The sequence below is a fragment of the Eupeodes corollae genome, chromosome 1, assembly GCF_945859685.1.
Source record: "Eupeodes corollae chromosome 1, idEupCoro1.1, whole genome shotgun sequence".
In the NCBI taxonomy this organism is placed as follows: Eukaryota; Metazoa; Arthropoda; class Insecta; order Diptera; family Syrphidae; genus Eupeodes; species Eupeodes corollae.
In genome coordinates this window covers 108,543,750-108,558,489 of record NC_079147.1, presented here as the reverse complement: position 1 = coordinate 108,558,489, position 14,740 = coordinate 108,543,750, and the positions used below count along the sequence as shown (strand labels likewise).

The following is a 14,740-nucleotide window of genomic DNA, read 5'->3' as shown; positions in this document are numbered from 1 at the left end:
TGTTTTGCCTTGAATCTGGAAATACGAAGTGCTACCTTGGGTACAACGAGCGGTGCGAGTCGATGTTAGCTATTCGGAAAGTTCGGACTACCATGATGCAAGAAGTTTGTCTATCGTCAATCGCAATATGGTCAATCTGGTTGAAGGTAGATTGTTTTTGAGAACTCTAAGTTGCTTTGTGGATGTTGAAGTGTGGAAAACGCGTAAGTGTTACCATGACGTTTCGCCCCGCAGTAAAATCGCTGAGCCGTAATCCTTAATCCGTTATCGTAATGCTGTCATGCAGGCTGTTTTTCCCGATTATTCCACCAAACATATTTTCCCTCCTTAGTTAAGCATTAAAATCGCCCAAGATAGTTTGAATATCGTAGCCAGGACACTGCTCAAATGCTTAGTTCAAGGGCACGAAGAAAATATCATTGGTGTTGTCATCCTTTTCTTCTGTGGGGACGTGTGAGCATATTAGGCTAGCCGCATCCAAATTAGCACCGTTGGTTTCCTCGGTAGCAGTCACCACTTGAAATACCCATACAAGAAAATTTCTGATGCAGTCTTATCCGGAAAACCTTTAGGCTAATTAAATCCTGAATTTGCAAACTTATTCGTTCGCCAGCAATTTCCCTTAGTACCTCCATACTGCTGAATCCACATTCCAAGACTTTCTGCAATCACTACACTCAAAAAATTTTCAATCATAGCGCGATACCTTTTACCATTTATGCTGTTATAGCATTGGCCTCATATCCTTATACAGACGACTGGCCCAATAATTTTGTCCGTAGTAACACCACTGCTGACGACAGTGCATGTAAGTTAATGCAATTCTCGCAATTGGATCAACCCTTGATTAATTATCAGCACCTCATCTACGGCAATTTTGTTTATTAATGAATCCATTTAAGAGGAAATGAGCTCCATCACTCATTTTCTGCCAAGCATTTATTCCTGTTCAAACTAAAATTCAATTAATTTAATGGTCCTCTGCCTCTCTAAAGTGGTGTAGGTCATTTAAGTAAGAATCCCAAGTTGATTTTCGAAGTACTTTAAAAAAGAAGAAAAAGCTGGAAAATAAAAGAGTTAACATTTTTTGAAATTACGAAGAAATTTTTTACCCAACTTGGACATAAAAGATAAAAGTAATGTATGGAGGAGTACAACGAGCAAAAATATTTATGTATCATAGGAAAATGGTGTATATTTCCAAATGCCAAAAAGTTTTCTGCATTAAGCTTTCATAAATTCCTTTTTAATAAAGTTTCGTTTTTATGTCTTCTTTATTACGAAACGAATAAAATTAATCCTAGAACTTCGCTTTACTTTAACTTAAATTACATGATGTATTTTATGTAATGTATAGATAAAATGGTTTTGATGTCTTATTTCACACATCATCAAATTATATGTAACAAAAGTTGACACCTAAATAAATTACCCAAGGGATGTATCCCTTTTACGCTACACTACATAGAATAGCAATTTCGAAAATATATTTTCTATGATTTATTATGGTATTCAGTTAATAAGAAAATGCGATGAATTTGATGTTTTTTGGATTTCATTAAATAAAGTGAAATAAACATTTTATGTTTGCCACTTTAAATTTAAACAAAATATTACTTAACGGAAGAAATAGTCCTAAAGCTTTCCAAATATTTATTAATGTACGTTGAAAAAGATATTAAAAGTTCAAATAGGTTGCAGTATTGCACAATAAAATGCAGAAGCTTCCCTTAGTTGCAAATACAGGCTGTGTTCAATGTATTTATTTTTGATTTACACTGCCAACCATTGGGATGAGGCCACACATTTCGGAATCGAATTTCGAGTTTTATAGCTGGTGAAAGTGTTGTACCCGGAAACTTTTACTACCTGTGAATAAGTACGTACTTCACCATTTCAAATTCATAAAATTAAAGTGGAAAATTAGAAACGAGTGTTGGACTTTCACAATATCAAACTATTCAGTGCGAATATTACCATACAGGAGTTTACAAATGCTATCTTTTAAAAATGTTTGCATATACTATCCAAAACAGTGTTGATGTTTTAATTCAATTTGAAACACCCATGTGCTCTTTAAAGATATTGACAGCTACAGAAAGTGTCAAAATAGTTGCCCTCATGGATTTAGGACCCTCAGAACGTGAAACAGCAATTAGACTTAACAGAAGCAAGAAAGATGAAAGTTGCTGATCGACAAAAATATAAGAAAAATCTAAAAGGGTACAAGGCAGAAACAAGAACATTATAAAGAAACGGGTAACTAGTCGGCTTTTCATAAATTCCACTCTACTAGCGACTTAAATAAGATCCAAAAACTGAGTATCAGCATAAATAACAGCAGTTCAAAGAATAATACAAAATTTCGATACTATCCAGAGAAGAAAACTACAAAATAAACCTATTTTGAGGCAAGTACACAAGGAGCTTCGGATGAGTTTTGAAAGAGAACATGTTACTTGGTTGGTTACAACTTGTATTTTCATGATATGAGAAAGGATGAATTTATTTTGGAATAACATTACAGCCGTATTAAATTAGCAGAATTAAAGTCCAACGGCTTAGATGGCTAGGCCATGAAGAGCGGATGGACATAAACGCTCCAGCCCGGAAGGTCAAGGTGACAGACAATTTAAAGACAAGGACACCTTAATCGAAGGTTTTCGTGATTCATGGGTCCAAATTGCCTGTGAATATTAAAAAATTGAAGGTTTCTATTCACAACCGTCTTATAGAAATTATATCGAAATTGGAGGATATAGTTATTAGTAAAGTTTAGGAACGTTATAAATGGTGTTTAAACATAAAATGTAAATATTTTATTAATTTTTTGTTTTTTTTTGAAATTTTGCATGTCATCCTAGTGACGCACTTTTTTAAATACTTTTTAAGAAGTTTATGTTTTTAACTTGGGGAATTCCAGCGCTCGTTTACAATTTATTTTCAATTTTATGTTATAAATTCATAATGGTGAAAAACGAACCTATTCACAGGTAGGGGCACAACATTCCACCAGCTATTAAAAGCGAAAAAGGGTTCCAAAATGTGTGGCCTCATCCTAGTGGTTGGCAGTGTATACTGTATATGTGCGTGAATAATATTTACGACCATTTGTGTACATACAACGTTTAAACAACATGCCCCATTTTGGGCAAGAAAGAGGTTTTGTTAATAGGATTGCATGTGCAAATCTTTAATGGGTGACCTTATGGGGACCATTAAAGTTTGTGGTGCTTGTTCTTAAGGACACTATTGACTATGCTGTAAATGTAAACCTTAAAGAAATAAAAGTTGAAGAATTAAAATATTTCGCACTTTTTTAGTTCTTCAAGTTTCATAATAACGGATATTGTTTTTGAAACAAGTATGGAATATTGCTTAATAGCATACTTTTGGGTGCCACCCAATTGAAATCTTCCAATATAAATTTTAACCAACGGATTTTGCATAATTCACGGACACTTATTTTTAAACAAAACATATAGAAACAACATCAAATACCTTACTCAAGGTTATTAAGCAATTAGTTGCGGTTTTTAACTAAACTTCCAATAGGAATTTTTTGTAATCGATCCGATTTGTTGTATTAAAAATATTGACATTTATCGAGCGAACTTTTTTAGGGTTCCTAAGACCTATATATGTACATATACGAATAAACGTTCGTAGATTTAGAGCTTGGCGTATTTTTAAATATCTTTACTTTTTACGGGCGAAATATTACTCAGGTTTTTTTTTTGATACAGCACAATTTGCTTCATATTTTGATAACAGTTCTAATCCTCCAATTTTATAATGTTTTTTATAATTATTAATTATTATTAATTAAGAATTTTAGAATAAATCTTATTTTGTAACATGAATATTATTTGGTATTTCAACTACTAACCAACTCAACAGTTGACTATTATGTAAAAAAAAAATGGTTTTAGTTATAAAACTTGTAATCAAAGTGACTTTTCTACAAATAATTTTGATTTCGAAATCGAACTCAGTTTCATATGCAAAAAAAACCTGTTCAATCTCTACAGTTCTGACTCAGTGATATAAGAACGATTTCAAAGCTCTTTGTATGCACTTGCACTAGTTAAAACAGTCCAGAAGGAAAAATGTCTTCTGAAAACGAAAATGAAAGTGCAATTAGAAACAATAATGCTGACTATCTTATTTAATTTTAAGTAAAAGAACTGAAACAGTGAAACTAAATAAATTTTTACTGGAGAAGTCGCAGTAACCAGTTTTAAAGGCAAGCAAAAGATATGCTGTGCTTAAAATCATAGAAGCATTTAAAAAATAAATTTCGAGAGGACATAAGTGAAAAAAAATCCAGGATCTCCTACATAACGAACAAAAATCCTAATTTTGTCTTGATGAGTCAAAGCACCACTGCGTGTTTCCAAGGCCCAAAAACTCTGTCCATAATTGCACACCTGTTTCACTTAATCTATACAATTTTCAAAAATCTTCACCAATTGGACATCTTCTATTTTTATAACCACGATTTGTTACAAAATTATTCAGAAACTTGGTCATTTTGATAGTTGTTCATCAACTGAGTAAGAGAAAACTCATGATCAACATTTCTGAGATCGATCTCATGCAATCGAGCGTTGGCTCATCTTTTTGCATATCGGCTTTCGCCGAGAACTCGATCTCAACACTTTGAGTTCGAACTCACGGCTTGAGATCGATCTCTGTAAGTGAGGAAAAGATAACGGCAAAGGCGTTGGAGTTTAGGCGGATTATTGAAATGTTTAATAGGAAGTAGTTTTTATATAAAATTAATAGACTTTAAATTGAAAACTACCAGAGCAAAAAAAAACTAAATAAGAGAAAATTTCGACTTATGCAGCTGCATTGGATCAATTTCAATCAATTTTAAATGCAATTAAAAAAATAATGTAAATTGTATGAAGTTTAATTTTCAAATTGTATTCAATAAAAAGTTTAATTTGACTTCTAAGTAATGGAATTGCAATAATTAAAATGGAATCTCCAATACTTCTCAACCAAAGACCATAATTGAAAAATTATTAGAGTAACCATTTTCAACAATATCGTTTTCGGAGAAGCTAATAATGGGTGTTCTCGGATTTAAAATGAACACTCAAGAATTGTTAACGTTAGTATTTAACAAATTATAAATAAATAAATAAACGAGTATAGAAACAAAGAGTATACTCAAACTTTAAGTGAAAATCAATATTTGATATATAATATTAACAATAGCTATTGTAGCGAGAATAAAAAAAAATTATTTTGTTCATCTTGTTTCCTTTTTTCCGGTATCTCTTTCGCATGGATGTTGACAGTATGAACACTCTACCCACACTTCAGAGAAAACGCAAGCTAAGTGCCTAACATTTGCAATATGTTATTAAATTAGCTACCTTTGGTCAGACCAGGAAAGACAAAGCTTTAATTGTCCAACATAACATTCCAAAAAATCGTGCGATGTTAAAACGTTAACAGTTTTTAAAGTTTTTCAATTGCTATCTTAAATGATTTAATCAAAACTATAGCTGAGGCGATCACATTTCCAACAGCCAGAGTTTATAGCTTAAATTCAATCATTCTACAAGAATGAAAATTATTTCATATATACGATTCCAAATACAAAAATGTGGGTGAATTCCACGCCCCCTGAGTGCATAATTGTTGTGCCTAAATTGATGTATCACTCTACTGAATTTTTCAATATTCTAAAACACTTAGAAATGGTATTTTTAACTTATGTCTTGTATATTTCTGATTGATACCACGCCTCTTAAATCAAAAAATTAATATTTCCTATATTTGTCCGAAATTCAGACTTTGCGAGGAAGGAAAATGCGTTACGCGTTTTTTAGAGGGCAGTCAGAGATTGTTCCGGTAAATAGGTAATTGTGTCAGAACTTGGCTACTTACTTACTTAAGGTGGTGGTACTACAGCCCTTCGTGATAGTGCCTATAGTGTTTACGTAGAAGTTCTGCACTAACATTTTAAGAACGATGTTAAAAAAAATCACATGGCAGTGCATCATCTTGTATAAAACCTTTTTTGATATCTAAAGGATCGGTTAAGTTGTTTCCAACTCTAATGGTCAAACTGCACAAACGGAAGAGAGTAGCAAGGATGTCAAAACTAGACATGGCCCTACACAGATCGTTTCTGTAGATGTCGTCAAATGCTGCCTTGAAATCGATAAAGGTATGGTTGTGTCGATTTTATGTTTTTGGGGTTTCCCTTTAAACCAATAACCCAGAAAATATTTTGTTAGTGAAATTTAGTAGACTGATTCCTCTATTGTTGGCGCAGTTTAGAGGGTCTTCTTTTTTCAGTATCGAGCAAAAAATACTGTGGTGCAAGCAAATTATTATCCCTAGCTGTTTTGAAGATGTGGCATTCAAGTCATCTGCTCCAGTGGCTGTATTAGACTCTAGCTTAGATATAGCAAACTTTACTTTGTCAAAGTCGGGAAGACAGGATTGTTGGCTGTCGTTGTCTATATTAAATGGATCATCCTTCCTGACAGCAGAATTTTGTCCGTAATACAGTCTGCAAAAGTGTTCCTTCTTTGTGCAGGGTGTTTTTACCGATTATTCCACTAAAGAGGTCTTCTCTTTCTAGCTTGGTATTAAAATCACCCAGGACAACTTTAATATTGTTGGCCTTGGTAGAATTTGGCGCCTATGTGTGCCATTTCGTTTTGGTGACATCTGTCAAATCTTTCATCTATTCCTCGCCGTGCATACGAATTTCGGCTGTGTTAACAAGTAAAATTGCAGTATATGGGACAACACCAACCAACGCGAGGTTCACCAGGAGATAATGCATCCTCAAAAAGTTACCGTTTGGTGTGGACTTTGAGCCGGCAGGCGGCTTATTGGTCCATACTTTTTTGAAAACGTCGTTAGTAGGGCGGCCATCAACAGCAAGCGCTACATGATGGACCTAGACGACATGGTGGTTCCAGCAGGACGGCGCTTTGTTCCACACAGCAAATGCGACGATTGAAATTTAGCATGAACGAGTTGAGGGTAAGGTTATCTCTCGCAAGTGTGATGTGAATTGGCCACCAAGGGCATGCGATTTGAACCCGCTATACTTTGTCCTATTGGGTTTCTTAAAGTCGCAGGTGTATGCAGATTAACCACAATCGTATGATGCCCTAAAGGTGAACATAACACAGACCATCGCTCAAATTGAGCCGGATCTATGCGGAAGAGTCATTGAAAATTGGATCACTCGCCACCGTAAGAAGCCGAGGCGGGCATTTGGTATTTCAAATAAATAAATAATTTCGTTAATACCTCATACGCAGCTTGTTTAAATCAATTTCAACATCTAACCGCTGACCGCTCTTACTGAAAAACCCTTTAGTTAGGTCATTGGTCATATACTTTGTCCAAGAGCTCGAAGATAATATTTTTGGTGTTGTCATCTTTTTTTTCCCAGGGGTCGTGTACGCGTATTAGACTAAAGTTGCCGAATTCAACCTTGATGGGGATGGTCATAAGGCGCTCGTTGAAGCACATATAGTTTAGAACTTTGCTGGACCCTTTGATATTGACTTAAAATTAATTTCCCCTATACAAAGTATTATTTTGATAAATTGGAAAATTTTGGTTTACAATCTTCTTATAAAAAAAAAACAAATAAATTACAAAATTAAAGATCACAATAGAAAGATACCAGTGTGGGTCGCATTCCAGTCTTATTTTTAATTAATACATTCTTGTTTTCTATTTGTAAACAGTCAAACGAAATTAATTGAAAATATGTTTTAAATATTAAGTACACAAAATTGGAGTAATTTTTTGTTTTAACTTTTTGTCTTTAAATTCTCAATAAATTTAAAGCACTTAATTTAAGGTCACGAGAATCATATTATATATCAAGACGAAAGAAAAAAAGAAAAATATGTGAGCATGTCCAAAATGTCTTCATCAGAGAAAAGGTCATTGATAATAATGATGAAATAAAATTCTTTATCTAGTTTATTATCATCAGCAAGCCCAAGGTCGAATATTTCTTTTAGAATATCTTTCTATAAAGTAAACTTTTCCAAGAATTTCAAAATGTTTTTGCAAATACTTACAAACATATTATGTATATACTTTGATTTTTTTTCTATTTTCTTAGAAGTTACATAAGTATCATTACGCAATGTGTACCTTTTAATCATGGAGTCAGATGAAAGTAAATACTATTATTTGATTTTTGATTTATATTAAGGTTTTTTTTTAATAAATATACTAAATAAATTAAAATGGAGAAGGTTTGCTTTTAAATTTGAATCTACCTACGTTCTGTTAAGATGTTGAAATTTCCTTGATGTGAACATGTTAAAGCTTAAAAGCCTATATTGAAATGATGGAGTTGTAAAACAAAATACATGAAGATATCATGTGACTATGAACAGACTGTTTTTCTGTTTTTCCAATAAATGCTTACACACATTTAAGCAGTGCTTCCAATGCTTCGAACAACGACTTTTCTCGCATCGTTGAACAAATCATTTATCACAGCTTCCCATAAAGGATCCCTTAGTCATACAATGTAAGCAAGAAATACAACGGAGCCCATAAACAATACAAAATCGAATGCTCGCAAGCAGATATTTCGTCCTAATGCACTTTTGCTTTTTCATCAATAGCCTGTCTCAAATATCAAGACAAATATTTTCGAAGACTGAATGGAATATTAGAAATGTTATGAGGAATTTTTGTTTTTAATTAAAGGATAATATCTTGTATTTTCGCATAAGACTAGTTTCCAAAAAGCTTGTTGTAGTAAAAGATAAGTTCAAAGTTAAGTTTTGAAACAGATTTCTTTACATTTAATGAAGATTTAGAGAATTAATGACAAAATTCTGAACAAATGTTTGTATTGAAATACATAAATATACAAACAAATAATTTTGTATTTGTCCTCTAAACTACTTAGCGGTACTAATGTCTGCTTTTTATATTCCCAAGAGACTGCTCCCTCAGCTAACATAAAAATGAAGCCTGAGTATTATTTGTAGTCATCTACGCTAGGTAGGGTCTTGTTTTTACATCTTGAATTCGTACATTTTATTAATGTTGCTTATTGTGATGTAGCAAAAGATCATTATTCAGTGCCAATGCCAGAATCAGTCGTATAGTAAAATATCGTACCACACCACGCACCGGCGAAAAAGTTTCAAAATAATTTGCCATTTATAATTAAATCCTTTGGCGACAAGTCTACTTTTAAAGCGCGAAATTGTTACATCAGAATTTGTCTTAGGCCCCAGTTATAGCTATCATTGGTTTTCATTTTATTTCATTTCAAAATTTCTGCCAGTGAAATAAATCAAATGAATTATATTTGTTTGTTTCTTTCTAGTGTTCTCAATAAATAGATTGCAACCAAAATTAGAAAATAAAAAAAGTGTTTTTAAAAAATAGAAAAACTTACAGTTGCTTGGGAACACAAGGTTTCATCATGGCCGCCAACAATGTCTATAATTTCTTCGAGTTCGTAAACCTCAACCTGACTTGTATCCTCGCTGTAGTTCCCACAGTCACTTTAAAACAAAAAAAAATTAATAAACGCTTAAGAACTATTTAAAAAAAAACGCATAAAATTTGCAAAATCTCATCGATTCTTTATTTGAAACGTTAGATTGGTCCATGACATTTACTTTTTAAAGATAATTTCATTTAAATGTTGACCGCGGCTGCGTCTTAGGTGGTCCATTCGGAAAGTCCAGATTTGGGTAACTTTTTCGAGCATTTCGGCCGGAATAGCCCGAATTTCTTCGGAAATGTTGTCTTCCAAAGCTGGAATAGTTGCTGGCTTATTTGTGTAGACTTTAGACTTGACGTAGCCCCACAAAAAATAGTCTAAAGGCGTCAAATCGCATGATCTTGGTGGCCAACTTACCGGTCCATTCCTTGAGATGAATTGTTCTCCGAAGTTTTCCCTCAAAATGGCCATAGAATCGCGAGCTGTGTGGCATGTAGCGCCATCTTGTTAAAACCACATGTCAACCAAGTTCAGTTCTTCCATTTTTGGCAACAAAAAGTTTGTTAGCATTGAACGATAGCGATCGCCATTCACCGTAACGTTGCGTCCAACAGCATCTTTGAAAAAATACGGTCCAATGATTCCACCAGCGTACAAACCACACCAAACAGTGCATTTTTCGGGATGCATGGGCAGTTCTTGAACGGCTTCTGGTTGCTCTTCACTCCAAATGCGGCAATTTTGCTTATTTACGTAGCCATTCATCCAGAAATGAGCCTCATCGCTGAACAAAATTTGTCGATAAAAAAGCGGATTTTCTGCCAACTTTTCTAGGGCCCATTCACTGAAAATTCGACGTTGTGGCAGATCGTTCGGCTTCAGTTCTTTCACGAGCTGTATTTTATACGGTTTTACACCAAGATCTTTGCGTAAAATCTTCCATGTGGTCGAATAACACAAACCCAATTGCTGCGAACGGCGACGAATCGACATTTCACGGTCTTCAGCAACACTCTCAGAAACAGACGCAATATTCTCTTCTGTACGCACTGTACGCATTCGTGTGGTTGGTTTAATGTCCAATAAAGTAAACTGAGTGCGAAACTTGGTCACAATCGCATTAATTGTTTGCTCACTTGGTCGATTATGTAGACCATAAATCGGACGTAAAGCGCGAAACACATTTCGAACCGAACACTGATTTTGGTAATAAAATTCAATGATTTGCAAGCGTTTCTCGTTAGTAAGTCTATTCATGATGAAATGTCAAAGCATACTGAGCATCTTTTTCTTTGACACCATGTCTGAAATCCCGCGTGATCTGTCAAATACTAATGCATGAAAATCCTAACCTCAAAAAAATCACCCTTTATATGAAAACATCAAAGAAGTGATTAAACAAAACATACTCAGCTGGAACCTTTACGTAAGGAATAAGGAACCGCAAGCTTTGGAAATGGACCCATTTTATACTGCCCGAGTAGTAACGAATCCTTCAGAGAACTTTATTTTTTTGTCCACTACAAATATATGTTAAATATATGTATATGTATATTGAATATTTATATTCAAGTATTAGTCAAATTTACTAACCTGATTTGCCCGGAATACAGGATATGTCCTCCTATGCAGCCTGCCCTCGATATTTATTGCTGTAACGAGGATCATTTTTCGCATAAAGACAAATATGATTCTCCACTTCCATTATAAGTTTTGGCTCGAACTCCTCGTTTTCCTGCTTTCTTATAGTTTACTCTATTTGGTATATTTTTCTGAAAAATAAGATTAAAATGTTAAATTTTTTAACAATACACTGAATCAAATCAACAAAGAAAAAATAAAATAAACAAACCGGCAAAGTTTTTATTGATTAAAATTCAGCTGAAAAACTTTTTCTGACTGAAATCTGTCATTGGAATTGAGTGAAGTGGAAACAGAAATCATTGCAACGATTCGTTCCATTTTTGGACATAAAAGAATCAGCTGTTCAGGAAAATGAATTTCCGTCCGGAAAATAAAAAAATACATTTTTAGAAAAAATTAATGTGCAACAAAACTTTATTTTCTCAAAAAAAATCTGTGTGTGATTTCCGATCGATTGGTATATAATTTTCATTTCTAATTAAAGGAAAACACCAAAACAACATCAAGTATCGATTCAACCATTTTTCCGGACCGATTTCAATGATAGTTATAACTAGCGCCTTAATGGTAAAAATCCATCGTTTTCCGGTAAAATCTAAAAATTTCAATGTCTGTTTTGACATAAGGGCATTATATCGCTTTTCATTGCATTTTGCAACGTGTCTTCGGATTTCATTCATCGTCTTGAGAAAATAAACATAATATAAAATAATGAGCACCCCCTGCGGATTGAACTCGTATAGGTGCGCACACATCTGAGTCCACTAGCTCAAGAAAACCATTGCATCTAGGAAGAGGCATAACAGTTTCTATTCTTTTGAACATATTTTGCAATATTCAGTTTATTTTGAAGATTTGAAATCAAGTCCTGTGACCATGTTCTTTTTATTAATTCGTTGCAAAATTTTCATGTTTAAGTGATCGTAACATCGGTGCCATCCCTTCAAAGAAAATAAATTCGAATGTGAACCAAACCACTCCTTGACTAGCTTTAAAAACGAATTGAACTTGAGGATTTTTAACAGTGGCCATATTCTTGAAAAATTCAACAAAAAAATTGTGTTAAGTTATCTTACTGATAGATAAGAAGCTAAGTCTAAGTTTAAGAACGAATAAAACGTTTATCAGTAAAAGATTTTCTGAAAACTCAACCGTCAACACTAGAGGTACAATCGTCCAAAGGACCATCCAATTATTCGGATACGCCGAAGATCTTGACATAATTGGAAGTGGAGCGTTTTATAGAATTTTGACGGAAGCGGAGAAGATGTGTTAAGTGGTCAAGACCAAGTATATGGTTTCATCAGGAAAGGACATTGAACGAAGACAAAACTTCACCATGGACAGCTATAACTTTGATGTAGTTAAATACTTTGTCTACCTAGACACCCCTATTCAGACAATAACAGCCGAAATCAAACAAAGAATAACTCTTGTAAAAAATTGCTTCTTTGGACTTAGAAGACAATTGTGTAGTAAAGTCCTCTCTTAAGCATCTCAATCACCTTCTTTGAGACACTCATCATCCCTGCCAAAGAAAGATGAAAGTGTCTTAGGATGCTTCGAGCGAAAAATTCTTCGGGTGATTTTTCGTCCCGTCTGCATAGCTGGAAAGTGGAGTAGAAGATACAACGACGAACTGTATGGTCTGTACAGCGACACTGACCTGGTTAAAAGATAAAAAAAGATGTAGAGCGAATGGACATCAACGACCCAGCCCGGAAAGTCATTGAATCAAATCCCAACGTTTCAGTTGGCGCACGCAGGTGGGAAAAAACCTCAACCAACTTTGCGTGTGAAACAGGAGACAGCTAGCTAAGGACCGAGCTGGCTGGAGACGCATGTTGCCTTAGGACCAGGTCTGCCTCTTTCTTTTTTGCACAAATCTTCAAAAAAATACTTTTCTACAATAAATATGGGACGTGGCACCACTATCTAAGAACAATTCATCTGGATGGAGTTTCTTATTTTCTGTACAGAAAATTTCGATCGAATGAAACTTACTATTTTTTCATAATCTGATGCTTAATGACAGCTCTTGCCGCATTTAAACGAATTTCCCCTAGTCTCAAAAATTGTTGTTTTTAGGTTGAACATGATTGAGAAGGTTTGTTGATTTCTTACGCTAGAAGATTGGTCCTTATCTTCTCTTCGTTGCTTTTCCTCAAGAACTTTTACTTTGAGACTATCAAACCATAAGGTAACGTGTCACGACTCTCAATAGCAATAATAAAACTTTTGTAATAATCTGTGAGACTAAAATAACAAGATAATAGTCAAAAATTCATATTTTATTGTGAGATAGATTTTGTTTAACTTCTCTGCAAGACTAACCATCTTCTATTTCTGTTCTGTAACAGTCTTTTAAATAGACTTACCACACGTAAAGGTCATTTTGGTTTCATGGCCTGTAGTAGAAGATGAGTTTAAAGCCTTAAAAAAGACTTCTTTATTGTTTAATGAACATTGAGAGAATGAATGAAAGAGTAAATTCTGAACAAATTATTATGCAAACAGATACAAATACAAACCAAATATTTATCAACAAAGTAATTTGTAAATCAAGAAATAAGTACGTTTAAAACTACAATATAAGGATATATTATGAGTTCTTAACAAAAAAATTTTAACATGCAACACTTTTGAACAATTGAATCGAAATTTAATAGAAAAAGTTGTAGTAGATACTTGGGAAGTTTCTTTTTCTTAAATATACGTTTCTATTTCACAAACATTTGTTTCTGTCCATATCCTAAATTTCTTCCATTTAAATAAAATACTATACAAATATCTTAACCTTTTATCTAAATTCTTAGAAAATGTATTTTTATTCTAACCGTTTTCATGAAAAAACATTTTTTTCTTAATTTATAGGTCGATCTAATATCAAAAAACTAAAAACAAAAAATCAATCAGCAATTCTCTCAAAAACTCAAAACGAATCTTTACTGAAATCAAAAATAAGAACAACAAAAATACAAAAAGCGTTTCACAACTGAACAGCTCATCACTGTTCGGTAGTCCGTTTTAAGTCAATATTAGCGCAATAGCTACTGCTGGGTGTGGGCGAATCTGCGCCCCGCCACCGGTAAGTTTAAAATTGTTTGTTTTTTTATTTAAATTAAATTTAAAAAAATCTATAATCTCAATCAAAACGTGTAGTGTAGCTAAAATCATAAAAAAATGTCTTTTTATTGCTGAGCATTAATTTCTGATTTGCTTGTCGGTTAGTTAAACTTAAAAGTTCTTATAATGAACTCGTAATAGTATATTTTATGAAAGTTTCCCAATCAATAAGTTCAACTATCTCATTGTACCCCATATTTCGTTTATTGAACCCTGTAGTTTGATTGTATGTACCTAAGCCTTAAAAGCATTATTCAAAATTTTATTAATTTATGGAAGGATCCACTTGTTATTTAAGGGCTAAAAAATAGAATTCATCTTTTCACTATACAAATAAAAAGCTATTTATTTTTGTACTTGAATAGATGTTTGTTAAAAACAAAAGGATTTTCTGACCTCAAGAAAAAAAAATATGGAAAATAAAACACTTTAGCAGACATTCAAAAAAAATCCAAGACATACAATAATCGTCTACAATAACGGTGGGCTTTT

General features: G+C 33.5%; 1 protein-coding gene across 1 annotated transcript in view; it reads left to right on the top strand.

The window, feature by feature from the left end:
• LOC129943360 (synapsin) overlaps positions 1–14,740 on the top strand; it is a 153,754-nt gene that overhangs the window by 20,780 nt on the left and 118,234 nt on the right. The window contains exon 2 of the mRNA XM_056052742.1: positions 13,997–14,210. The gene's annotated coding sequence lies outside the window, so the exon portion shown is untranslated. The remainder of the gene's footprint in view (positions 1–13,996; positions 14,211–14,740) is intronic.